The sequence below is a fragment of the Natrix helvetica genome, assembly GCF_964273705.1.
Source record: "Natrix helvetica genome assembly, chromosome: 1".
Taxonomy (NCBI): domain Eukaryota; kingdom Metazoa; phylum Chordata; class Lepidosauria; order Squamata; family Natricidae; genus Natrix; species Natrix helvetica.
The window spans coordinates 14581359-14608556 of NC_138548.1; the positions used below are offsets into that span (position 1 = coordinate 14581359).

At 45.0% G+C, this 27198-nt stretch overlaps 1 protein-coding gene across 7 annotated transcripts in view; it reads left to right on the forward strand.

The window, feature by feature from the left end:
- Positions 1–27198, forward strand: part of GATAD2A (GATA zinc finger domain containing 2A) — a 125405-nt gene that overhangs the window by 18327 nt on the left and 79880 nt on the right. For 2 of the 7 annotated variants that reach the window (XM_081958971.1, XM_081958975.1), the window contains exon 1: positions 82–271. The exons of 3 other annotated variants lie outside the window; for them this stretch is intronic. The gene's annotated coding sequence lies outside the window, so the exon portion shown is untranslated. Of the gene's footprint in view, positions 1–76; positions 272–27198 lie in introns of those variants that run through there. 2 more of the 7 variants (XM_081958979.1, XM_081958978.1) reach the window with 2 other exon arrangements.

Genomic DNA, 27198 nt, shown 5'->3' on the forward strand with positions numbered 1-27198 from the left:
AGGGAACAAGCCAAGTGAATTAGGCACCGTGTGCGCGCATGCTCTTCCGACCGACTGCACGTGTAAGAAGCGCATTTGGTAAAGGAGGGGGCGACGGAGCGGCAGGATCAGAAGGAAGGAGGAATCTAGCCGGCAGGTTTTAAAAGAGGAGGCTTCTTTTTATACATCCCCCCCTTCCCCACGATTGTGGGGGGAAGGGAGAAAGGAAGCGGATTCTAGAGGACGGGATCTGCCCCCCTCCCCCTCTGGATCGCCAGCCAGCAGTCTTGTAGTAAGTGCATCCTTTTCAAAGTTTATTTTATTTTAATGAAACCGGGGCGGGGGGGGGGGTTGGAACCTGCGTCAAAAAGCCTGGGCTTAAGGCCGCTCCAAGTTCGGTTTTGCTGTCGTCGGCGACCCTAAAGCTCACCCCACCCCGACAAGTTAGAAGAGTGGGGTGAAATGTGGCGGTGGGGCTTCTGCGGAACCTCTACGTAGTCGCCGTGGTTTAAAGCCCCTCCCCAAAGAGCTCGAAATAAAAATACGTTCTTGGACTCCTACGGCTTTCGAGGTTGTTTTTAAAAAAGGGGAAAAAAACTCCCAAGGAAGTTGATGCTGGCTGCTTTAATGGAGGAATAGTAGAGTAGGAGGGGGGAGCAGAAGCGATGATCTGGGGGTGGTTTCTCCTCTCTTCCTCCCTCGCTTTTCTCAGTAATGCTTTTATTTTTTTTAAAAAAAAACCCAAAACTTTTTCATTCCCAAACAAAGTTATCTTGTACATGCATGACCAGCTAAATAAATAAAATAAAGCCCCCCTCCTCAAAACGCAACACAGAGTGGGGGCTGATCCAAATAACTCTGATCATCGGTGGTCCCGCCGGCCTTTTGGCTGGTTTGGGGGTGCGGGGTGGGGGAGAGAAACAATATTTGTTTCGGAAAGTTGTAATAGCTCTCTCCCCCCCCCTTTTTTTTTTTTTGCTGCCCGTGCTTGCTTCCTCTTCCACCATCACACACGCTTGGGAAGGGAAAGGTAGAGTTAAGCTTTGGGGCAGAGGAGGGGGGAAAAGGAGAGGGGACATTCAACCCTCCCCCCCCTTTATTTATTTTTTTGCTTTATAAAGTCTCGGTTTTAGAAACGAGCCCTCGTGGGACCTTTTGTTGCAAAAAAAACCACGCACACACAAAACGAGGTGTAAGTTTTGGGGCCGCTTCGTTTGGAGGAGGTCGGCGAAGGGCTGGAACCGGGGCTCCCGTTTTGGACAATGGTGTCCTGTGTGTTCCAGAGATGATGCCCTGGAGGAGGAGGAGGAGAAGGGATCGCGGAGGCAGCTCTCGGGGAGTTGGGGGGGGGGAGAGAGAAGCAGCCTTAAGAGCGGCGGGGGGGGGGGGGAAACGACGACAGGAACCTTAAGGGGATGCATCGGTGTTTTCTCCTAGCCTTAATCTGGTTTGCAGCCGGAAAGAATCTGCTGTCAAAGTAAAAGTCCTTTCTCTCCCCCCTCCCTCCCAGTCCTACTCAACGTATTATTTTGCCTTTGCGTTAAAAAAGGGGGTGGGGGTAATTGCAAAATTCCCCCCCCCTCCCCAGGAGTCTGGTCGACCTTGTAGTTCCCCCTTTCTTGCCCCACCCCTTCCTGGAGGCTTGTCCCCTCCCTTCCTTCCAGGACGGTTGTGGGTGTTCCTCTCCTAAAAACCCCTTTGCATTTTTTAAATGTTCCACTGAAGTCAATAGAATTGCAAGGTATGTTAGAGATGGCAAAACTTTCCTCTCCGTTCTAGGGGGAAATACTCCCATCCTCAGCCATGTCTGACTACCCCTTTTCCAAAGTCGTGAGGGATTTCCCCCTTATTTAAGTTTCTAACATTACAAATGCAACAACGCTCTTCTTCCCCTTATGAAAATATAAATGGTCACCGAGGAAAGAGTTGGCACCACGGTGGTTCTGGCAGGACATAGTAAAGGAGCGGCCCCCAATTTAGATGAGTTGGGGATAAAATCATGAGAATGTTGACAGCCACTATAGAACATCCATGTATAGTAGCAGTGTACCTGTGAATATTTCATTGGAAGTAAGTCTGAATGCACTCATTTTTATTCCCTAGCACCCTAGATTCATTGTTTCTGAATCAGTTTAGAAGCCCCTAACTCTCATTGGCAGGATTTGTTCCCAAATTAACCCAAGTTTAGATGCCTCCAGGAGATTTCTCTTAATGCTAAAAAGGTGAATGCAGATGGTTGCTAAGCCAACCCAACGTAGAATGAAGGAACAACGTGTGTATGAAAGGGGTTTGGGGGGGGGAGGGTTGATACTTGGAATTGGGCAGGGGAGGACCTCGTAATCTTTCAATGACACATGAAATCTTGATGGCACTTGACAGTCAGAGGGGCAGCATGTAAATTTAATAAATAAATGAGACACGGTGTCTCATACCTCCTGAATTTCACAGATTTCCTATGGGTGGGCTGAGATGACATACAAAATAGTTTGTTGGTAATGTAAGTATTTAGATTTCTTTAAAATGATGAAGTACATGTTGCGTGTTGTAACATTGAAGGGCAGTCTGCCTATTAATTAGCCACGGAAGTTGAACACCATGGTTTTCGCTAGCCATAATACAATATATTATTAGAGCAATTGCTGGGAATAAAGTAGTGCCTTCTTGTCTTGCTTGTGTACTTTGGAGGAGCATCAGACTGGCCAGAGTTTCTGAGGCCAGTGAGATTTTGCTCTGATCCAGCAGGCATTGTACAGGATGATTGGAAATGTCAGGAGCCACTTGCAGAGGTAAGCAAATTAAGTCACTTATTAGCCACGATAAATTTCTGTGTTCAGAGGCTGGTTTATCTTTGAACACCAGGGGCTGAGAATACAGAAAAGGGAGAAGTCTTGCTGTACGCCTTTCTACAGCAAGACTATTTCTATTTAATGGACCACTTTGCAGACTTTTGGGGTCTTGAGTTTGATGTCAGAGATGCAGCTGGACAGCCTGTCTGGTTTTAGAATTCAGTCTTGACTGCATTTTCTCCAGTCTAAGAAAACTCTGGGTTCTGATTAGATTTAATTTGTGAAATGTGCAGGCCTAGAGTTTGGGGTTTGAAATTAGATTGTACGCAACACTCTTGTATTGGTTTTGCTTTTGGTTCTGAGTTTCTTGACTTCCGCTTGCTTTTCATCTATGAATGTTATATGTGTGGTTAGTTTAAACCTTAGCTGTTGCATGAAGCCATATTGCTGGATAGAGATAACCAAAGAAGAGTCAATAAGTACTGCAAAATAAATACCTTCTTCCAGAATCGTTCATAGAGAGACAAAGGAGGAAGATCAAACCCAAAGATTTGGAAGACTGTACCTAACCACCAAGGAGATTAGCTTAAAATGCAAAAATTGGTGATCTCAGTTAACACTACTTCCTGGAGGGAAATGTCTTCTGTAGCTTATAACATGAAGGTAATATCTGCAACTCTTACTGGTTGGTTGCAAGACTGGTGGGAAGATAATGCCTTGAAAGAACTCCAACGATTGAAGTACTGCCATTCACAGGTAGTCTTCAACTTATAACCACAGTTGGGACCAGAATATCCATTGCTAAGCAAAACAGTTGTTAAGTGAGTTGCACCTGATTTTTATGACCTTTTTGCCACAATGGTTAAGCAAATCACTGAATTTGTTAAGTGAATCATTCGGTTGTTAAGTGAATTAAGCTTCCCCTTTGATGTTGCTTGTCAGAAGCCATCGGAGAAGATCTCAAATGGCGGTCACCGTAGCCCAGGATCCTGCAACCGTTGTAAATATATGCTGGTTGACAAGGGGCCAGATTTTGATCATGTTACTGTGGGCTGCTTTAGTGGTCATAAGTGTAAGGACCAGTCCCAAGTCATTTTTTTTCAGTGCTGTTGTAATTTTGAATGGTCATCGCATAAATGGTGGTATGTTAGGACTATCTTCATTCATTGTGTCTTCATTTATTATATGTGGAGAGGTATTTTTTATAAAGTGTTTGATGTTGGTCTTTGGAAGCAAAAACAGAAGCTAGCTTTATGTTAAAGACCCAAATATTTATTACGGCATAAGTTTTTGAAGATCATATTTCACTTCAGCCACGTCACATGGAATAGATTTTGCCTTCTTGGATTAGAAAGAAGTGCAAGTAGTCCTCAATTTACAACAGTTCATTTACTGGCCATTCAGAGTTATAACATCACTGAAAAAAAAGTGACTTAGGATCATTTTTCACACTTACGACCGTTGCAGCATCCCCATGGTTGCTTGATCCAAAATTCAGACAGTTGGCAACTGACTCACATGTTGAAATGTCCCAGGGTTATATGTGTTGCAACCTTCTGACAAGCAATGTCAATGGGCATGTCATCACTTAACAAACTCTAGCAAGAAAGGTTGTAAGGTAAAGGTTCCCCTCGCACATATGTGCTAGTCGTTCCCAACTCTAGGGGGCGGTGCTCATCTCCATTTCAAAGCCGAAGAGCCAGCACTGTCCGAAGACATCTCTGTGGTCATGTGGCCAGCATGACTAAACGCCAAAGGCTCATGGAACGCTGTTAGCTTCCCACCAAAAGTGGTTCCTATTTTTCTAATTGTATTTTTACATGCTTTTGAACTGCTCGGTTGGCAGAAGCTGGGACAAGTAACGGGAGCTCACTCCGTTACGCGGCGCTAGGGATTCGAATCACCGAACTGCCAACCTTTCTGATCGACAAGCTCAGCATCTTAGCCACTGAACCACCGTATCCCAGTCCGAAAGGTTGTAAAATGGGACAAAACTCACTTAACAAAAGTCTTGCTTAGCGACATAAATGTTGCGCTCAATCGTAAGCTGAGAATTACCTGTACTGTAGAGTTGAAATTTGTAGTATCTCCCTTCCGGTAATAATGAGCTTGTTAGAATGGTATCTTCCCTTAAGGTGCTTGTTGGAACAAGATCTTGTCTTCTTTGTTACCCATTCTTTCATCTCAGGTGGAGGAATGGTCAAAGAAGAAAGGGAAGATGTTGCACACTAAAGCCGTGTCGTTGCATCAGCATCTGCTTTGTGTTTGGCACGCTTCCCGAACCTGGATAGCTCACCTAGTACTTTTCCCAACTCTTTGCTTACTTTAACATCTGGATCTTAAAGAAGAAGTCAGTGGGGAATGAGTTGGCACAAACGCTGCAGTGTAAAGAGAGAGGTAGATTCTTCGCGTACAGTAGATTGAGTGTTCAAGGCTACGTCATTCCTACCAGTTGTCCGGGGAGCTTCACCAATCTATGGCATTCTCCAGCAGATCCCATTTCATTATTCTTAGTCATCTGATGGCCGCTTTTCAGTTACGGTCTTACAGCGTGGCTTACACTTGGAAATGCCGTTCATGTAATGTCGTGGGCAACGTTTCAATGTCCGGTGAAAAGATTTCCACTTCCAAGGACAGGCGTTTTTTCTTCTAAACCCTAATCCATCCACTCCCTCGTCTTTTTAAAGCAGATAAAGAGCAGATAATTCAGTCTCCCAGATGATTTAGTTCTTAAAAATCGGTAAAAGACAAATTGTAGAGGGTGAAATTAAAAACCTTAAAAGTGCAAAGGAAGAACTAAACAAACCAAAACCCGTGAAGAGGAGGGTTTTGTGTGCGTGTGTCAGAGAGAGAGTGAGAGAAAGCAAGTTTTCATCTGAAACTGAAAATAAAATAAAGATGCCATCAGATGACTCAGGAAGAGAAGTACCAAAGAAAACATGGCACAATTAAAGAATTAGGAGCAAGTAGCCCTAAAAGCACATAGGATAGGCCTAACCAGGAAAAGCTATCTGCTGAGATTGGAGTTGTAGGGCTGGGTGAGTATGTTGTTATATTGAGTTGACCATGAAATGATGTGGTCATTGGTCACCACTTTAATTGTTTCAAAACTGGTGTAATAGTCTCTCTACAGCCCATCCCGGTTAATAAGTGCTGCATTTGTCATTAACTGTAGTTTCTAAGCACCCTTCAAAGGCAACTCCAGGTAGAAAGCAATGCAAAACTTTCTGACATGGGTAGTCCTCAATTTACAACTGTTCATTTAGTGATTGTTTCAAGTTACAACAGTGCTGGAAAAAGTGACTTTTGACTGTTTTTCACACGTATGACTGTTGCAGCATCTCCACGATCACATGAGCAAAATTCGGATGCTTGGCAACTGCATCGTATTTATGACGGTTGCAGTATCCCAGGGTCATATCATCACCTTTTGGGACCTTCTGACAAGCAAAGTCGATGGGGCAGGCAGATCAACTTAATAACTGTTGTGACTAACTTAACAGCTGCAGTGATTCACTTAACTATGGCAAGAAAGGTAAATTGGTGCAAATTTTACTGTCTTGTTTAGCAACAGAAATGTTGGGCTCAATTGTAAGTCGAGGACTACCTGTATTTCATTCTCCCTTTGTTGTCTGACTGGATTCCAGAACGCTTGTGCCCGGCTGAAAAGGTGTTTGCAAATGATCTTTTTTCTCTGTTAATTCTACTGTCATAAAAAAAAAAAAAGTCAAAATTTGTCGAACATCTAGAAAAATAATTAGCCGTTCAGGAGCCTGCTAATAATATAGTACGCTAAGCTGCCCAGAATAACCCCATGGTGAAGTGGACAGCAAGTAAATTTAACAAATAAATAAATGAAAAGGAGATTACTAACAATTCCCTAAATTTTGGGTTTTGGATGGAAACAGAAGTTTGGTTCATTTGTTTGATTCTGGCAAGGAGAGCACCTCATCCATTATCATGATCATCCTGTAAATATTCACCTGATTTATTTTCTTCCCCCTGAGATCTTTTAAGGCCTCTTCTTTCTTTGATTTTGGTTGTCGCTGTTTTCCATCCTGGTTTAATCGTGGGCCATGAATAGTGTCATTGGGTAATTTAACGCAAATCAGTCAATCCTGAAGGGTATCAACCAGTGATGGGATTCAAATTTTGTACTACCATTTCTGTGGGCATGACTTGGTGGGCGTGGTAGGGGAAGGTTACTGCAAAATCCCCATTCCCTCCCTGGGACTCGGGAGGCAGAGAATAGATGGGGGCGCGGCCAACCAGAGGTGGTATTTACCGGTTCTCCGAACTACACAAAATTTCTGCTACCGGTTCACCAGAACTGGTCGGAACCTGCCAAATACCACCTCTGGTATCAACCCTGACTGTTCTTTGGAAGGACAGATCCTGAAGCTGAAGCTCAAATACTTTGGCCACCAGTTGAGAAGAGAGGATTCATTGGAGAACACCCAGATGTTGGGAAAGATGAAGCAAAAGGAGAAGGGGACGGCAGAGGAGGAGATGGTTAGATAGCGTCATCCACATAATGAACATTAATTTAGGCAAATTCCGGGAGAGAGTGGAGGACAGAGGTGCTTTCCTTGCTATGGTCTATTGCAGGCTGGCTGGGGAATTCTGGGAGTTGAAGTCCACAAGTCTTAAAGTTGCCAAGGTTGGAGACCCCTGGTCTATTGGGTTGTGAAGAGTCCAACATAACTTAGCAACTGAATAGCAACAACATTTATCTCGACTGAAAATTACGTTGAGGGAATTGGATTTTTCCCCCTCTGGGAATTAATGAACTAATACCTATCAGAGGCGGCCAATCTCTTTTTAACAGTGCTGGAAATGCTTAGCTGAAAAATAGTTGATTCAGCTTGGGTCACAGTTTCTTTGTCCCATCATATTAATCTGTCCCACCCAGTCAGGGAGGGAAGAAATATTGTGGACCCTGTCAGTTAAAGAATTTTGACTTGTTTACCATTGCCCCTGCCCTCTGGAACATTCTCCTCCCCCCCCCCCAATGTACACAGTTTTAATGTTTAATGTTTTAATATTTTATTTGCTCCTGGGGAGGAAAGCTATGGCAAATCTAGACAGCTTACTAAAAAGCAGAGAGATCACCCTGCCAACAAAAGTGCGTATAGTCAAGGCTATGGTTTTCCTAGTTGCAATGTATGGCTGTGAAGGTTGGACCATAAGAAAGGCTGAGCGCCAAAGAATGGAGGCCTTTGAATTATGATGCTGGAGAAGACCCCTGCGAGTCCCTTGGACTGCAAGACGATCAAACTGGTCAGTCTTAGAGGAGATCAACCCTGACTGCTCTTTAGAAGGGCAGATCCTGAAGAGGAAACTCAAATGAGAAGGAAGGAGTCACTGGAGAAGAGCCTCATGCTGGGAAAGATGGAGGGCAAAAGAAGAAGGGGACGACAGAGAATGAGGTGGCTGGATGGAGTCACTGAAGCAGTCAGCGTGAGCTTAAATGGACTCCAGAGGATGGTAGCGGACAGGAAGGCCTGGAGGAACGTTGTCCATGGGGTCGCGATGGGTCAGACACGACTTTGCAACTAACAATAAATACCACCTAGTGTCCCTTTTTGAGGAAAGATGGGTGGTTTCGAAATTTGATCTATCAGATGGATCCACTTGATTAGTTTGACCTGCTATCTTGAATACCACTTGTATTCAAGACCATTGAATACATTATCACATTCAAGATCAATGTGATGCAATTTTGAACATTATCTTGAAATATGTAACTGTATTAATTAGGAATTCTGGCTTTGCTTTTTCCTTTAGAGTGGACAAACAAGGGTTCTCTGGCATCTTGATAAACTTCAGAGAGGATCTGAGAATTGCTCCCTGTCCTTGTCCTTTCTTGGAATTACAGTAGCCTGATAATCTTTGCCCATAAATGTTAAATTTCCAAATGGAAGCACAATCTAAGGAAACTATCTAAAAGGTCTCACTCTTGGAATTCGATTTTAAAACTTCCATTCCCATGTCAACACCCACAAAACTAGTACAGGTAGTCCTTCAATTTACATCCACAATTGGGACCAGAATTTATTTATTTATTTATTATTTATTAATCCATTTTAAATGCCGCACCCTCTCCACCAAGGGACTCGGGGCAGCGTACAATTTATTACACAACAAATAAATAACAAGGAGGAGATATACAAAAAGCATTGTACAACACATAATAAATAAATAATCAATTAATTAAGAACAGCAAAATGCAATTAAAAACAATTAAAACACCCAAAGTCAAACCTAATTTAAAAATTTTATCCAGAGGGATTAGAATAGCTATAATTCAGGCCAGGCCGGCTAGTTGGAACAGGTGGGTCTTGAGTTTCGTGCGGAAGGAGCGGAGATCGGTTGTTGTCCTGATGTCGGGGGGGAGATCATTCCAGAGGGCTGGGCCCATCACAGAGAAGGCCCTGCCCCTCGGCGCCGCCCTCTGGCATTGCTTGGTGGACGGCACCCAGAGAAGTCCCTCTCTGTGAGAGCGAATTGGTCGCAGGGATGTATGGGGCAGGATACGATCCTGCAAATAGCTAGGTCCTGTGCCATTTCTGTCACCAAGGTGGATGTTAAGTGAGTTGCGCCCAATTTTACAACCTTTTTCTGCTATGGTTTTAAGCGAATCACTGTTGTTAAGTGAATCATGTCATTAACTGAATCTGGCTTCCCCCACTGACTTCATTTGTTAGAAGGCAGCTGGGAAGGTCGCAACTCGGGATGCTACAACTGTTGTTGATACATGCCAGTTGTCAAGTGTCCGAATTTTTATCAAATGACTGTGAGGATGCTGTGATGTTCATAAGCAGGGGCCTCCAACCTTGGCAACCTTAAGACTTGTGGACTTCAACACCCTTGGAGTTGAAGTCCACAAGTCTTAAGGTTGCCAAGGTTGGAAACCCCTGTTCATAAGTGTAAGGACCAGTCATAAGTCACTTTTTTTCAGCGCCCTTGTAACTTTGAACAGTGGCTAAATGAATGGTTGGAAGTTGAGGTCCGCCTGTATCACATGGCTGTGGTGATTTGTACTTGCCAGCATACAGTCAGCTGCTTTCTGTGGTGGTTATGGTTTCAAAAAATGAGCCATTTCGAAATGCAAAAATGGAGATGGGGCGTTCCCAACGATGGATTAAAAAAAAAATAGTTTTCAGATAAACTTCTGAGACAGCTCCATGTTGCAGCCATCTAGCTTGGAGGCAATAAAGTCACGTGTTGCCATTGCCAAAGTGTGTAGAGGCTTGTGGAGAGAGCCTTGAAGAAGGAATGCACAGGCAGATACATAAACACCATCTTAGCCTTGAGAGAGAGGAGAGAGAGAATAAATTCAGGATAACCCTGCCTTGATTTCTCTGGGATACAAGAGCGGGGGAGGGAGGAAGAAACTCTCAGGCATTCAAGACTCAAATCATTGCTTCCATAAATTAAAATCTCCAGCAATCCTTACTTCATGATCTTGCTTAATTTGAAGGCTCGACACAGGGCCTCCTGCCTCAGAGGATTACCACAGGTCATCCACCAATTCTTGGCAACGGCAGCCACAAATTGGAAGGAATGCCTATGTTCAAGTTCTCGAAGAAGTAGTTATAGTATTCTCCTTCAGAGGAATACTATAACACCATGATGGCGAAGCTATGGCACACGTGCCAGAGGGGGCCCATAAAGCCCTCTCTGTGGGCACCAGCTGCTCCTCTGGTTTAAAAAAACAGGACTTTTTTCGGGCTGTTTTCAGGCTGAAAAATGACCTGGAAAATGGCCCAAAAAAGGCCTGAAAAACAGCCTGAAAATGGCCAAAAAACCAGGCATGCGCACCCCAGCCTGCTGGTCTTTGGGTTTCCGGCGTGCGCACATGCACACACAGGCCAGTTTGGGCACTCAGTGCCAAAAAGTTTCGTCATCACTGCTATAACACATCCAGAACCAGCATAGGAGCTGACAGAGATGCTGGCAGATTTTGGACAAACAATAACTCCCATTTTGCCAGGGTCCAGTTTACATTGTTTCTCCTCCCCCCTCCCCCCCCAATTCTGTCCCTCCAGACACCAGACCCTGAGTCAAGACTTCTGCATCTCCAATTTGGTCCATGATTGACATCCAAGTCTAGTATCGTCAGCGGACAAATGATATCCCACTCCAAACTGGTTGATTAGTCTGGATGGTTTTTGAAAAACGGGAGCTGAACCCAGTGACACTTCACAAAAGAGGGATCCGTTGTCTGATCACCTTTTCTCAGTACTGTTGAAAGGAACAGCCCGCTTAGGGGGAGTGGGACAGAGGTGGTATTCAGCTGGTTCGGAGTGGTTCAGGCGAACCGGTAGCGGGAATTTTGAGTAGTTTGAACAACCGGCAAATATCACCTCTGGTTGGGCCCCCCATCCTGCCCCCATCATTCCCTGTCCTATATTCCCGTGATTTTTTAGCTCAGCTGATTCGCGTACCAGAGCGGCTTGCCGCTCCTCAGCTGAGCTAAAAAAAAAGCTCCGCTCATCACCAACGCTGACATCGAGGGCGGTCTTTGAGTGCTGCGCGCAAAGCGCTCTCTCATAGAACCGGTAGGAAAAGATTTGGAATCCCACCACTAGGCACAAGCTAGTTCAGCCTTCTTCCAGCCCCTGTAGATGGTCCAGGGGGCTATCGGTCAACAGTATTGAATGCCGTTGTGAAATTCAGTAAACCAAAGTCTTCCATAAAAGGGGGGAAATGGAGAGGGGTTGAAGTTGTCTTTAGATCAAGGCATGGCTCTTCAGAAGTGGTTGGTATTTTCCAAAGAGGCATGTGTCACTTCCCAAATTGAACATATGCCATCTGGCAGCCCAAAGGGGCACGTAAGACATTGGTCCAATCCACTGATGGTAGACCTTTTGTGGTAGAAAAATATTCAACCCCACAGGGAACACATGATCAAGTGAAGCCCATGTAACACTGCTCCAGTCACATCTACTCAGGTGTGGATAGGTCCAGATGTGACTGAATGTCACTATCTTGAAATTTGCCTCCGTAGCTTGCTCTGTTCTCTTGTTTAGTTCAGCCACAGCCAGTATGGCAAATTCAATGATCAGGAGAGCACTTTGTGGCCAGTTCAAATGGGATTTAACAGGTTCCAATCATTGCTTTAGAAAAATTGCAGAAATCCATGATGCAAAATAAGAGCATGGGAATGCAGCAGGCATAATAGATCTTGATGTTAGCGAACGAATTGAGGGACTGCCCTCCTATTTATCTACCTTCTGCACTGCTGAATCCTAATAGCAGTTCACAACAGCAAAATAGAACAGTCTAAAATAAATACATGATTAGGTTTAAAACAAAACAAAAAAGAGAGAAAAATATATTGTCATAAACATAGCTAGTCTTGAATGCCAATTCCCCTGCAGAATAATTTGGTTTTTACTGCTTTGTAGAATAGTGTTAAAGACTCTGTCAGTCTACCCGCAAGAGGGAGACTATTCTGATCAATAGGTGTGGGCTGGATGGCATGACAACAGGTGGATACACAACTGGCTTGAAAACTACATTCAAAAGTACTCATTAGTAGTTCTGGTATTGAAAGTTCTAAATGGGGCACTTCAAGGTTTGGTCCTGTTGTGGCCTGCCAGTGGCCTGCAGAGCTGGTAGCAGATTCGGACAGTGAGGAGGTTAGGGAGGAACATGGGCCAGTCCTGGAATCTGGGGAAGGCTCTGATGAGGGCTCTGCGTTGGAGGCAGAGAGAGGACCAGAGCCGTATGCCAGTTATCAGCTGCCTTCTGAGTCGGACATCAGTGAGGCAGACAAACAGCTGGAGCCTGTTCCAAGTGTGCGCATGCATAGAGTTGCCAGACGAAGGGAAGAGCTAAGGAATGAGGGTCGACTTGGGAGTGAGGCCACAGGTAAGGACGATCAATGGCCCCTCCCAGAGGAAATAAAAGAGGAGTGAAAGGGGAGGGGTGTTTGTAGGAGACAACTTAGTTCATTCCTGCATTCTTCCCAAGTATTGCGGCATCTGAAAGATATCGGCCTGGCTACTCTCCAAGCCTGATAAAGGTCAGTAATTGTGAACTATCTTGAAAGACTGTGGGAAAAGAAAGACTTTGCTGGAGAAGAATTCACTGTAAATTAAATAAAAGGGGTTTTATCAGGACCAGGACTCGGCTTCGTGCTGCTGGGGAAGCCTAGGTCAGAAAAAGTCCTAGGTCCAGTAACCTTCAACATTTTTACTAGTGACCAGTTGGAAAGAGTAGTTTTGAAAGTTGCTATTTGTGCAAAACTGGGTGGAGCATCTAATGCTTGCGGAGAGAAATGCAAAATGTTTTTTTATTGATTAGAGTAATGGATTGAACAACATAAACTAAGGAACCAAATGCAAAGTTACTTGCTTAGGAGAAAGAAATCTAATGGACTAGTAGAAAATGGGAGGAATCTACCTTGACAATGAAACTTGCAAAAATTTGGAATTGTAGTTGATCATAACGTCAGTATGAGTATCAGTGCTTCATATTTGCAAAAGAAGACAAGTACGAATTGGCTGCCTCAATAGTACTGCAGGTGGTCCTCAATTTACAACCGTTTGTTTAGTGACTGAAGTTGCAATGGCCCTGAAAAAAAATAACTTACCACGAGTCCTCAAACTTACAAACATTGCAACTCCCTCATAGTTCCATTATCCAAATTAAAGACACTTGGCAACCAACATGTATTTATATTTATAGCCTCACGGGTTCATATGTTCACCATTTGTGACCTTCCCAGCTGACTTTCAAAAAGTACAAATGGGGGAAGCTGGATTCGCTTAATGTCCGTGGCATAAAAGGTAATAAAATTGGGTACGACTCGCTTAACAGCCACCTTGTTTAGAAATGGAAATTTTTATCCCAATTGTTGTCCTAAGACAAGGACTACGTGTATTGTATCCAAATCGCAGGAGGTTAATCATTCCATTTTGTTCTATGTTGCTTAGTTACTGTCTGTCTTGAGTATTGAGTCCAGTTCTGGGCACCACCATACTCGGAGTAAAAATTCAGGCAAACAGGTTGCAGAACAGAATATCAAGGCAAATTGGGCTCCTTATAGTTCAAAAATACGATCGTTAATTTGGTTAGCACGGTTTTGACTTAACCACCTTCTAAGTGCAGTTTATTTGGCAGCCTAAGCCTATATTGCTAGCAACAGATGAAACAGTATGTTGTCTAGGGCTGCTTTGTATTCTGTCACACATACAACAAAGCGCCATAAAACAACAAATAGGTCTTCCTCACTGCTTTGAGAATGAGCATGTCAGCAAGTAAGGCTCAGTTGTGTTGATTCAAGAAGCAGCTAGACGAAACAAATGGACTGTTGTTGTAACATGGGAGATATCAGTCCTGGCAATGAAAGTTGCATATTATTTCTTTGTTGCATTTATATCCCACCTTTGAGAGTTGGATTGATTGCAGTACATAGAAATTTAATAAATGTCTGCTTTGGAATCTACATGACGGGAAACGGGTGGAACGCTTGCAGTTTGCAGTTGCTAAATTTGCATCATAAGGTAAAGGTTCCCCTCGCACATATGTGCTAGTCGTTCCCAACTCTAGGCGGATGCTGCTCATCTCCGTTTCTAAGCCAAAGAGCCAGCGCTGTCCAAAGACGTCTCCATGGTCATGCAGCCGGCATGACTAACTCTCAAAGGCGCACGGAAGGCTGTTGCCTTCCCACCAAAGGTGGTTCCTGTTTTTCTACTTGCATTTTTAAGTGTTTTCGAACGGCTAGGTTGGCAGAAGCTGGGACAAGTAACGGGAGCTCACTCTGTTACGCGGCGCTAGGGATTCGAACTGCCAACCTTTCTGATCAACAAGGTCAGCATTCTTAGCCACTGAGCCACCACATCCCATTTTTAAATTCGCATCATAGAGACCCTTTTTTTAATTACAGCAGTTGGATTCAAACAATACATCGAGCCAGATCCAAGCATACTTCATTGTTATTATTTCATGCACATTATAAACCGTCTTTACACCTGATTTATCGTCGGAGTAGACATTCTAAGAAAGCCATGATAGTCTGTGGTGCAAAAAAAAAAATCAGGAATCTTGTACACATAGTCCTCAGCTTTCGACCACAATTGAGCCCAAAATATGTGTTGCTAAGTGAGCTTGGTCCCATTCTACGACCTTTCTTGCCACAGTTGTTCAGTGAATCAGTGCAGTTGTTAAATTAGTAACACGGTGATTAAGTGAATCTGGTTTCCCCGTTGACTTTGTGTGTCCGAAAGTCCCAAAAGGGACACTGCAACCATCATAAATATGAACCAGTTGCCAAACATCCCACATTTTAATGAAGTGACTATTGGGATGCTTTGTAAGTCAGTCACTTTTTCCAATAGGAAAGCTATGGAAAATCTAGACAGCATACTAAAAAGCAGAGAACATCACCCTGCCAACAAAAGTGCGTATAGTCAAGGCTGTGGTTTTCCCAGTTGCAACGTATGGCTGTGAAGGTTGGACCATAAGAAAGGCTGAGCACCAAAGAATGGAGGCCTTTGAACTATGCTGCTGGAGAAGACTCCTGCGAGTCCCTTGGACTGCAAAGCTATCAAACCGGTCAGTCCTAGGGGAGATCAACCCTGACTGCTCTTTAGAAGGCCAGATCCTGAAGAGGAAACTCAAGTACTTTGGCCACCTAAATGAGAAGGAAGAAGAGCCTAATGCTGGGAACGATTGAGGGCAAAAGAAGAAGGGGACAACAGAGAATGAAGGTGGCTGGATGGAGTCACCCAACAGTCGGCATGAACTTACTCCACAGGATGGTAGAGGACAGGAAGGCCTGGAGGAACGTTGTCCATGGGTCGCGATGGGTTGGACACGACTTCGCAGCTAACAACAAATAACTTTAGATAAACAGTCACTAAACGAATAGTTGTAAGTCAAGGACTACCTGTAGTACCAATTTTCTTTAAAGTGTAAGCTTTTGAGAAATCTGTGTTTTCTCCATAGTGAGGGGAGGAGTATCCAGGATAGGATGGGTTGACCTTGTCCTCTCATTGATTGGGCTGAGTCAGATAAGCTCTTTGGGCCACGCCCTGGTCACCAGGTACCACCCAGTTATCGACTCAGCCCCTCAAAGGGCGGCTGTGATCATACCAAGCTCCTGGAAATTTTTTTTAAAAATGATTGAATTCATTGTTAACTGGATTGCATTCACTGCCTCCTGCCTGAGTGAGTAACTGGCTCTTGGCTGATTCCCTGGCCGGGAAGAGAGAGAGAGAGAGAGCACGCGCAACAAGCCCTTCAGGGCAACGCGCAGCCCAGGTCATAAAGAGAGACCTAGGGCACTAATCGAGACTCCTGGAAGCCCCGGGAAGGCAGTCACGTCGGAGAGGTTCAGCCAGCACCGGAGCGCTCTGCCGCTGGCCCGTTTTTAAACGCAGCGGAGTGCCCTCGCCTGCGTGCGAGTGCTGGAGAGAGATAGCGGCCTGCAGTAGCTCACAAAGATTGGAAGAGAGCGGAGGAAGCGAGAGAGACAGGTTTCCAGTGGCAGCGGAAGCCGTGCAGCAGCCCCAAAGGCACAAGCCTCTTCCACGTGTTTTCAGGGAGAGGAACTTTTTGAATTTGGAACCGTTTCATCCGCTGTTGGAGGCTTAAGATGCATTCACTGCATTCCATCTGGAAGGGATTAGGCAGGGAGATTTTCTCACTTTCATAGACCTCACAGAGGCCTACCTGCATATACCCATGACCCCGGAACACCGTAAACATCTCAGGTTCTGCTACCTAGGGCACCACTTCCAGTATTGAGCCCTGCCTTTCGGGTTGTCGTCTGCCCCTCGAGTTTTCACGAAGGTAATGGCGGCATTGGCAGCTCACCTGAGGCAGGTTCCTATTCGAATTCAATGTTATTTAGATGACCTGCTCTTGCAGTTGTCCTCCTTCAAGGATGCGCTACGGGATCTAGACACTACTATGGCAGTTCTGAGAGACCACGGGTTTTCAGTAAACCTGGCCAAAAGCCACCTTCACCCCTCCACTAGTCTGGTCCACCTAGGAGCCCTGATAGATACAGAGGCAGGCACAGTTTCTTTGTCATCAGAAAGACAGCTCTCTCTTAGGCAGCTAGTCGCTCAGGTAGCCAGGGGGCGTAGGGTATCCTTAGCCACACTATCCAAGCTGCTTGGCACCATGGTGTCTGCCATTGGCATTGTCCCCTGGGCTCAGTTCCACACCAGAGAACTCCAATGGTTCCTTTTGCCTTTCCAGCAAAGGCGCATGAGCTGCTCCCAGACCAAGGTTCTTCTGCCCACAGAAGTATCCCGCTCACTGACTTGGTGGACGTCCCCAGCAATCTCCAAGGGCGAGATCTTCAGAAGGGCAGACAGGGTGACGGTAACAACGGACGCAAGCCTGTTCAGATGGGGCGCCCACCTGCAGACTCAGATGGCGCAAGGACAATGGAACCACGCGGAACTGACTGACAACATAGACTGGTTGGAGCTCAGGGCGGTCCGCTGGGCCCTCCTTCAATTTCGTCACCTTGTCAGGGGCAGCCACATCTTAGTCCTCACAGACAACATCACCACCAAGGCTCATATAATCAGACGGGGGGGGGGGGGGGACCAGATCGAAGGCCCGCATGAAGGAGGCCAAACAACTGGGGCAGTGGGCTGAAAGGAACCTTCTGTCATTGACTGCAGAACATATAGCGGGGGTGAATAACATCAGAGCCGTCTGGCTCAGCCAGACCGAGGTGGACAATTCAGAGTGGAGGCTGCAGCCAGCGATATTCGAGGAAGTGGCAAGGCACTTTGGACGCACGGAGGTCGACGTATTTGCCACCCCTCTCAACGCCCAGCTCCTGAGGTTTTATTCCAGGTATCAGACCCGGGGGGCGGAGGGGGTGGACGCTCTCCAATGCCTGGGGGCTCTATGCCTATCCACCATTACCCCTGATTCCCAAGGTCATACAGAAAATCCTGTGGGAGGGGGCGGAGGTGGTGGTGATTGCCCCACACTGGCCCTGGAGGCCTTGGTTGCCGATCTCCAATCTCTCTCAGTGGACAGGCTCTGGAGAATCCCCCAGGAGAGGATCTCTCTCAGCCAGGGATCGCTAGAGCACCCGGACCCTCAATGGCTTCAGTTGACTGCTTGAGCGGAGCATCCTGAGGGAAGGCCATTTCTCCCCCAGGGTGATGCAGACTATTCAGGAGGCTCGCAGACCTTCCATAAGTGATTTACGGCTCTACATGGCGTGTCTTTTCAACATGGTGCAGCTCCAGGGGCCACAATCTGGTTCGAGCCACGATCCCACAGGTTCTGGACTTCCTTCAGGTGGACCTGGACAGAGGGTTAGCTCCCAACACGATTAGGAGACAGATCTCGGCCATCTCATCGGTACTTCTGTGCGGTAGGTCTCACACCTTGACTCACCACCCCATGGTCAGGCGATTCCTCAAGGGGACATCCAATCTTAAGCCATCTACGGTACACAGGTATGCCTCCTAGGATTTGCATAAGGTGTTGGATGCTCTGACAGGCCCTCCTTTCGAACCCTTGCGAACTGAGTCTCTTACGTTTTTGACTCTTGAAGTGGCCTTTCTGGTGGCCATCACCTCAGCCAGGCGGATATCCGAAGTACAGGTTCTGTTGGCCAGGAAGGATCTCTGTGTGTACAGGGTGGTATTAAGGTTGGACCCCTCCTTCATCCCTAAGGTGTGCTCCTGCTTCCATCGCTCGCAGGAATTGATATTGCCCAATTTCTGCCCGGACCCCTCTCACCCGTTAGAGAGGAAATGGCACACCCTAGATGTAAGGAGGGCCCTGAGGATTTACCTCAGAAGAACTCGGCCAAACAGGAAGTCTGAAGCCCTGTTTGTCTCTTTCCAGCCGGGATCCCTGGGGAACAAGGTGACATCCACCACCATAGGCAGGTGGTTACGAACCTGTATTGTTACCGCCTACCAAGCACGGGGTCTGCACAAGAATTAGAATCAACACACCCATAGAGGCACAGGCCTTTATGGAAAAAAACAAAACACACCTAGAAAAAACAGAAGATCCTACAACAGATATGCAGGACACGGGAGGGGCCGGAGCTCTGCCGGCGGGGGGAGATGGGGCAATACCAAGAAAGCTCAGATCACAAAAATGAATAAGAAAATCTTTTTGACATAAACTGATCGAAAGTACCAATGGAATTAACATGTGGACTATATACTACTATGTATTAAATTGATTGAAAGTACCAACAGAATTAATATGCTGACTATATATGACTATGTATTAATGACTTTTACCCAGATGTATACTATGAGTTTGGAGGGAGGGGGCGCCTACCACACTTTGCAACTGCCAAAATTTGTATACTTTTTCCACTACCCTTTCCCTTGTAAATTTTTAAAAAACCAATAAAACTTTGTTTAAAAAAAAAAGTACGGGGTCTGCAAACACCGAGCTCTATTACAGCGCATTCCACATGAAGCGCGGCCACCTCAATGGCCTGGGCCACACAGGCTTCATTGACTGAGTTCTGTAGGGCAGCTTCCCCCTCACCATTCGTGAGGAACTACAAACTGGACTCCTTTGCCTCTGCAGGGGCTTCATTCGGACATAGGGTGTTGCAGGCTGTGCACAGGGCGGAGGTGACGGCTCACCAGGCATAAGGTTGTGCGAGCTCTTAACATGGGTAACCCTCCCTAGGAACGTGTAAGCTTTGGTACGTCCCATCCTGGATACTCCTCCCCTCAATGACACACCGAGTCGGATAAGGTTCTTCGCGATAACTGGGTGGGACCTGGTGACCAGGACGTGGCCCAAAAAGCTTATCTGACTCAGTCCAATCAATGAGAGGACAAGGTCAACCCATTCTGGATACTCCTCCCCCACTATGAGAAGAGGCGTATCAGGTAAGTACCAACGCCCTACCCCATCAGATGCATCCAGTAGCCAGTACGTGTCGAATGAAATGAGACACAATTCGTAAAAGCTTATGCCTTTTAATAATTTTTTGCTTCTCAGAGTAATACTGCTGGGTGCTAGTAACTTGAACTAAGCTTGGAACCTCACTACCATTTTGTAGAACAGGGATTCCCAAACTTGGTAACTTTAAGACTTGTGGACTTCAACTCCCAGAATTCTCCAGTTGGCTGGAGAATTCTGGAAGTTGAAGTCCACAAGTCTTGAAGTTGCCAAGTTTGAAGACCTGTTGTAGAAGGATGACCAAGGGTCCCCTTGACAAAACCCCCAACAATGAGAGAAGGGTATTAGAAGGGTATTGCTTTTGCCATTTCCTGAGCGACTCCTCTGTCCTAAAATTGGGGCAAATTAGTGGGCTATCAGGAAGCCCTTTTATTAGAGTAGAAAAGTCTTCCCCTTTTGTCTGTCACCACAATCAACCCGTGTGGGCAAATTAAGAATGTCACTTCGGTGATAATGACACCTCCCCCTTCAATGTTTTCTGCCTTTTTCCCCGCTCTGGGCCTCTAGCAAACATTGCAAAGATGTGCCTCTTTATAGGTGAGCTCATGTAAAGATGATGAGGGGCCTATTAGGCCTCTTAAAATGGTGTCCATGGTGCCAAGGTCCCCAGGGTGGTTGCTAAGCAACCTGGAGGAGTTCTCTGGCGACTTCCTCCCGAGAAATTTAGAAGTAGTGGGAAGACAGAGTCGATCCTGAAGAAGGCCAGGCCAGACCAGAAGATCCCAGTTGGTATTCTCTGAAATGGTGGATCCTCTCTTAAAAATGAACAAAGGCAAAACCTGTAGAAGTTCCTCTAGCGAGGTGCATTTCTAAACTGCCAATGGGGTGGGGACAATTGTTCCTCTATTTTTGTTTGTAAAGGTAAAGGTTCCCCTCGCACATATAAGCTAGTCGTTCCTGACTCTAGGGGGCGGTTCTCATCTCCGTTTCAAGGCCGAAGAGCCAGCACTGTCCGAAGACGTCTCTGTGGTCATTTGGCCGGCATGACTAAACGCCAAAGTTGCACGCAACGCTGTTACTTTCCCACCAAAGGTGGTCCCTACTTGCATTTTTACATGCTTTCGAACCGCTCGGTTGGCAGAAGCTGGGGCAAGTAACAGGAGCTCACTCTGTTACGTGGCGCTAGGGATTTGAACCGCCAAACTGCTGACCTTTCTGATCGACAAGCTCAGCGTCTGAACCACCGCGTCCCTTTATTTTTGTTTGTAGAGACAAGAAATGTTAATTGCGTTAATACTGGGAAGGATTTTTATTATGCAGGTAGTCCTAGACTTACAACGGTTCATTTAGTGACCGTTCAAAGTTACAACGGCACTGAAAACTGTGTCCTATTGCCATTTTTCACTCTTACGACCGTTGCAGCGTCCCCACGGTCACGCGATCAAGTTCAGATGCTTGGCAACTGGTTCATATTTATGACGGTTGCAGTGTCCTGGGATCATGTAACGTCTTTTACAACCTTCTAGCGAGCAAAGTCAAGGGGGACTCCAGATTCACTTAATAATCATGTTACTAACTTAACAAACACAACGATTCACTTAACAACTGTGGGAAAGAAAAGTTGTACAATACAATACAATACAATACAATACAATAGTAGAGTTGGAAGGGACCTTGGAGGTCTTCTAGTCCAACCCCCTGCCTAGGCAGGAAACCCTATACCGTTTCAGACAAATAGCTATCCAACATCTTCTTAAAGACTTCCAGTGTTGGGGCATTCACAACTTCTGGAGGCAAGCTGTTCCACTGATTAATTGTTCTCACTGTCAGGAAATTTCTCCTCAGTTCTAAGTTGCTTCTCTCCTTGATTAGTTTCCACCCATTGCTTCTTGTTCTACCCTCAGGTGCTTTGGAGAATAGTTTGACTCCCTCTTCTTTGTGGCAACCTCTGAGATATTGGAACACTGCTATCATGTCTCCCCTAGTCCTTCTTTCTCTTAAGCTAAACATACCCAGTTCCTGCAACCGTTCTTCATATGTTTTAGTCTCCAGTCCCCTAATCATCTTTGTTGCTCTTCTCTGCACTCTTTCTAGAGTCTCCACATCTTTTTTACATCGTGGCGACCAGAACTGAATGCAGTATTCCAAGTGTGGCCTTACCAAGGCATTATAAAGTGGTATTAACACTTCACGTGATCTTGATTCTATCCCTCTGTTGATGCAGCCTAGAACTGTGTTGGCTTTTTTGGCAGCTGCTGCACACTGCTGGCTCATATTTAAATGGTTGTCCACTAGGACTCCAAGATCCCTTTCACAGTTACTACTACTGAGTAAGGTATCACCTATACTGTACCTGTGCATTCCGTTTTTGTTGCCTAAATGTAGAACCTTACTCTTTTCACCATTGAATTTCATTTTATTAGATAGTGCCCAATGTTCAAGTTTGTCAAGATCCTTCTGTATCTTAAGCCTATCTTCTGGAGTGTTGGCTATTCCTGCCAGCTTGGTATCATCTGCAAATTTGATGAGTTCCCCATTTATTCCCTCATCCAAATCATTGATGAAGATGTTGAAGAGTACTGGGCCTAAAACAGAGCCTTGGGGTACTCCACTGCATACTTCCCTCCATGTAGATGCAGTTCCATTGAGAACTACACGTTGGGTGCGGTTGGTCAGCCAGTTACCAATCCATCTGGTGGTGATGCTGTCTAACCCACATTCTTCTACTTTATCTAGTAGTAGGTTATGGTCTACCTTATCAAAAGCCTTACTGAAGTCCAAGTAAACTATATCAACGGCATTCCTCTGGTCCACTAATTTTGTCACATTATCAAAGAATGCAATAAGATTAGTCTGGCATGATCTGTTTTTGACAAATCCATGTTGGCTTTTGGCTATTACTTTGTTTGCTTCTAGGTGTTCGCAAATTCGTTGCTTGATTATTTTTTCCAGAATCTTTCCTGGTATTGAGGTTAGGCTGATAGGTCTGTAGTTTCCTGGATCTAATTTTTTCCCTTTTTTGAAGATGGGAACCACATCAGCTCTTTTCCAGTCCTCTGGTAGTTCCCCGGTGTTCCAGGATCTCTGAAAGATATAATTCAGTGGTTCTGAGATCTCGTCTGCTAGTTCCTTCAGAACTCTGGGGTGTAATCCATCCGGTCCTGGTGATTTGAACTCATCTAGGGTAGACAGGTGCTCACTTACCATTTTCTTCCCTATTTCAATTTGTGTTCCTAATTTTGTGGTGCTGCTTTTGATAGGTTGGACTGTTTTATCCCTTTGTGTAAAGACAGATGCAAAACATGAGTTAAATAGTTCTGCTTTCTCCCTGTTGCTTGTCACCTTCTTGCCACTTTCTCCTAGCAATGGACCAATTGTTTCCTTAACTTTTTTCTTGTTTTTAACATGTTGGAAGAAGCTTTTTTTGTTAATTTTTACTTTTGTGGCAAGCCTTTCTTCATTGTGAGCCTTAGCTTTCCTCACTTCATCTTTACAGGCTCGGGCTATTTGCTGATATTCTGCCTTAGTTATGTCCCCCTCCTTCCACTTTTTATACTTACTTTTTTTGTCTTTCAGTTTGTCAGATAGTTGTTTATGCAGCCATGCTGGTTTCTTTTGGGAGCTGTTGTTTTTCTTCTTCATTGGTATTGTGTTAGACTGGGCTTTTCTAATCTCATTTTTCAAAATTTCCCAAGCTTCTTGAGTTGTTTTCCCCTCGAGGATTCTCATCCATGGAATTTTTCCCAAGCTCTCTCTAAGTTTATTGAAATTAGCTTTCTTAAAGTCCAAGACTCTAGTTTGACTTTGTTCTACTACTTGTGTTTGGATAATGTTGAATTCCAATATTGCATGGTCACTTGCCCCCAGGGTTCCTATGACTTCAACACCTTCTATCATTTCCTCTCTGTTAGTGAGAATTAAGTCCAGTATGGCTGATCCCCTTGTTTCCTTCTCTACTTTTTGGAAAACAAAGTTGTCTGCTAGGTTTGTTAGGAACCTGTTGGATCTTCCACTTGGTGCAGAGTTTGTTTCCCAGTTGATGTCAGGGTAGTTAAAATCTCCCATTACTATTGTGGTGTGCTTCCTACATACCTTAGTTAGCTGACTAGTAAAATGGGGGCAAAGCTCACTTAACAAATGTTTCCCTTCGCAACATACATTTTGGGCTTTGAATTGTGGCTGTAACTTGAGGACTACCTGTCTTTGCCCTGATGATAGACTACGTCCCGGTTTAACTAGCTCCCTGATCCTCTAAAGTTGTCCTTTGCTGCTCCATTTAATGATGCACTTGAGTTATTTTTCTTCAGAAGAATCACTTACACAAGCTTGGAGTTGTTCCGGTTCCTTTCCTCAGTCTCCCCCCCCCCCCATATTACACACACACACACACACACACACAGAGAGAGAGAGAGAGAGAGAGAGAGAGAGAGAGACACACACACACAGAGGAGTGACAACAAAGGTTCTTGTTTCCATGAGAACATGATGTGGGTGAAGTGAAGACAAAGGCTCATGGGAGGTTCCAGTCCAGCCCTCTGAAGACTTTAGGAGAAACATAAAAATAACCAGGGAGGGGTTGGCCTGACTCATTGCCGTCCTTTTCAATAGGATTACAGGGCTGGACCGGACCTTAGAGGTCTTCTAGTTCACCCCCCTGTCCAAGACGGGAGTCTCATACCATCCTGGACAAATGTCTAGGCTTTTCTTGAAAATTTCCAGCAATGGAGCACTCACAACTCCAGGAGGCAAGCTGTCCCATTGTTTTAATCCAGGGGTGTCCAAACTTGGGAACTTTTAAGACTTGTGGACTTCAACTCCCAGAATTCCCCAGCCAGCTATGCTGGGTGAATATTTATGAATGAATATTTATTTCTTAGCCGCACCCTCTCCCGAAGGACTCGGGGCGGCGTACAATAAAACATATAAAATACATATCTGGACAAGACATACATATAACAAAGACGTGTACTAAGACGTGTACAAGGAGGAGGTGGGCTGATGGATAAAAACAATTAAAATCACAATATTTAAAAACCCCAATAAATAAATAAATTCAATTAAATTACACAAATAAAAAACCCGTCAGGAGCGATATAGTTAGATCATGGTTGAGCCAGGCCAGCTACTTGGAATAGGTGGGTCTTGAGCTTTACACGGAAGGAGCGGAGGTCAGAGGTAGTCCTAATATCCGGAGCATGTGCTCTGGGGGGTCGCGCATTGCATTATGGGTGTGGCACACCTGCGCACAATCCCCCTGCGCTCCCCCACCACCACTTATAGCACGCGAGCCAAAAAAGGTTCTCCATCGCTGTCAAATTGGCACATCTGGGAAAACCCGAATCTGAGTGTTTCCAGGTTTTCCCCACTCAAAAGAAATTTCAAGTCCCTGCCCAGCGCCCACATGTCCATCACATGATCCAATCAGGCACCATCCAAAACTGGAGATGCCTCCCAGTCACACCACTCCAGGTGCATGGCAAGGTGTCCTTGAGTCTCTTGAGAAAAGAACGTTATTTTGATTCTCTATCTCCCATACTCCATATAATCCCCCCTCCCATTTTCCCACAGTAGAAAATGGGGCAGTCCTGAAGGCCCCGTGTAAAAGATGGCTTCCAGGCCTGACAGTCAGGTCACACAGTTCTTTTACCAGAGTATAAATAAAATAGTCACGACATCATGGTCCTGTCCATTTAATTTTCATGGCAATACAGGTCGTGCTCAACTGTAATAGACTTGACCCATCACAATCGTAACTTATGATGTTCATAAAGGTGGTTGGTCATGCTAGGCAGTCATTAAGCAAACCAATGGTTTCCAATAGGTTCCATTTTACCAAAAACCAGAACTAAACATCATGTTTTTGGCAAACCTATTGTAAAATATGGTCATGTGACTGCGGGACACTTCAAACTGCCGTAAATGCAGCCTGGTTGCCGGAAGTGAGCCACGTGGCTGTGTGGGGTATGTGACCGTTGGAACTTTGAATCTGGGTCGTAAGTACCCCCCCCCCCCCAGATTGGTCCGTTGGAAGTTTGAATGGTTGTTAAGCAACCAGTCGTAACGCGAGGACTACCTGTAGTACGGAAATGGTTTGCCATTGTCATCTTTATTTTCATTTACAAGTCTTGAGATTTCTCTGTTGACTCAGCGAAAAACTGTGTCCAAAATCAGTCAAGGTTGGCTGTGTTACCACCTGCCCTGATTGCAAGATAGAAAGCACTGTATAATAGTAGGACGTTTGGTTTATGAGTAAGCTTATTCTGTCAGTTGTTTGTCCCAATATGGGGATAATTACAGGTTGCATTTTAAGCAAAAAATATCCATTTCCATGTAAAGCTCTCTCTCTTCAATGCTTTGTCTTTCTTGAGACGCCAGTCTCAATAAGCTGCTTTAAAATTGGAATGCAAGTACATAAAAGCATGGTGGTCTTGAGCAAGTAGACATAACTGCCTGCTTTTATACAGGAAATTTGTGAATCCGGGTCATTTAAATATTTTCCTGGTTGCTATGTAAATTATTAATCACATATTTTATCCCCACAGTTATCATGCGAAGTACGCAGGAGGCAGGGAAGTAAATTTATGGCGGGCATAAATAACGTGAAGCTGGATTTATTTGGATTGAATTCAACACTGTAAATGCTATTATAGCTTCCTTTTTTTTCCGTAATAGATTCTTGAAGTTCTCTGGCTGGCTGTGTCTTCGTTTACCTCCATTTATTTATTTAAATCATTTTATATACCGCTTCCCTTGAAAGGCATTTTAAGAGTGAAATTGAAAAGCAGTCTAATCAAACGACAGTAAATTCAAGTGAGCCACATAAAACATGACCATGAAAACGAACTGTGGGATGAAAAGAAGAAAAAAGCTGTCTGCCACTCACAGAGAAAATGCTTGGTGAAAACAGAAATTGGCTACATCAGATGCCTAAATAGTACAATAGTAGGCATCCTTCAAATATCAAAGAGCAAGCAATGCCATGGAGATGCTGAAAGTGATGTCCAGTTTACAATGCCTATTGCAGAGCCTTCCCCAGTGGTCGTTATGGTTATTCAGGTTCTAATGCCTTAGAGCAGGGGTGCTTTGGGGAATAATTTCACCCCCGCTTCTTTGTGTATCACGTCGCCCCTAATTCTTTTTTTTTGGACTAGTCAAACCCAAATCCTGCAGCCTTTCTTCATATGCTTTAGACACTTTGCTTGTGCAAAGATTGCAAAAGTTGATCACGTGACACCCCAGGACACTGCAACCGTCATAAATGAGTCAGTTGCCAGGCGCCTGAATTTTGATCACGTGACCTAGCGATGCTGTGGTGGTTCTAAGCGTGGGAAATGGTCATCACTTTTTCAGTGTCAAAACAGTCACTAAACAAATGTTGTAAGTGGGAGGACTTACCTGTATACTGTGGACCTCCGGAGAAAAAAATTGACATTGAATTAGCATTAGTCAAATGCACGGGGTATACGGGTCTATTTTGTTGTTCCGTTGATAGTTTTAGTACGTATAGACCAGTGACGTGCGGTGAGGTTTATGGCTGGTGAGGCACTGACCCAGTGGT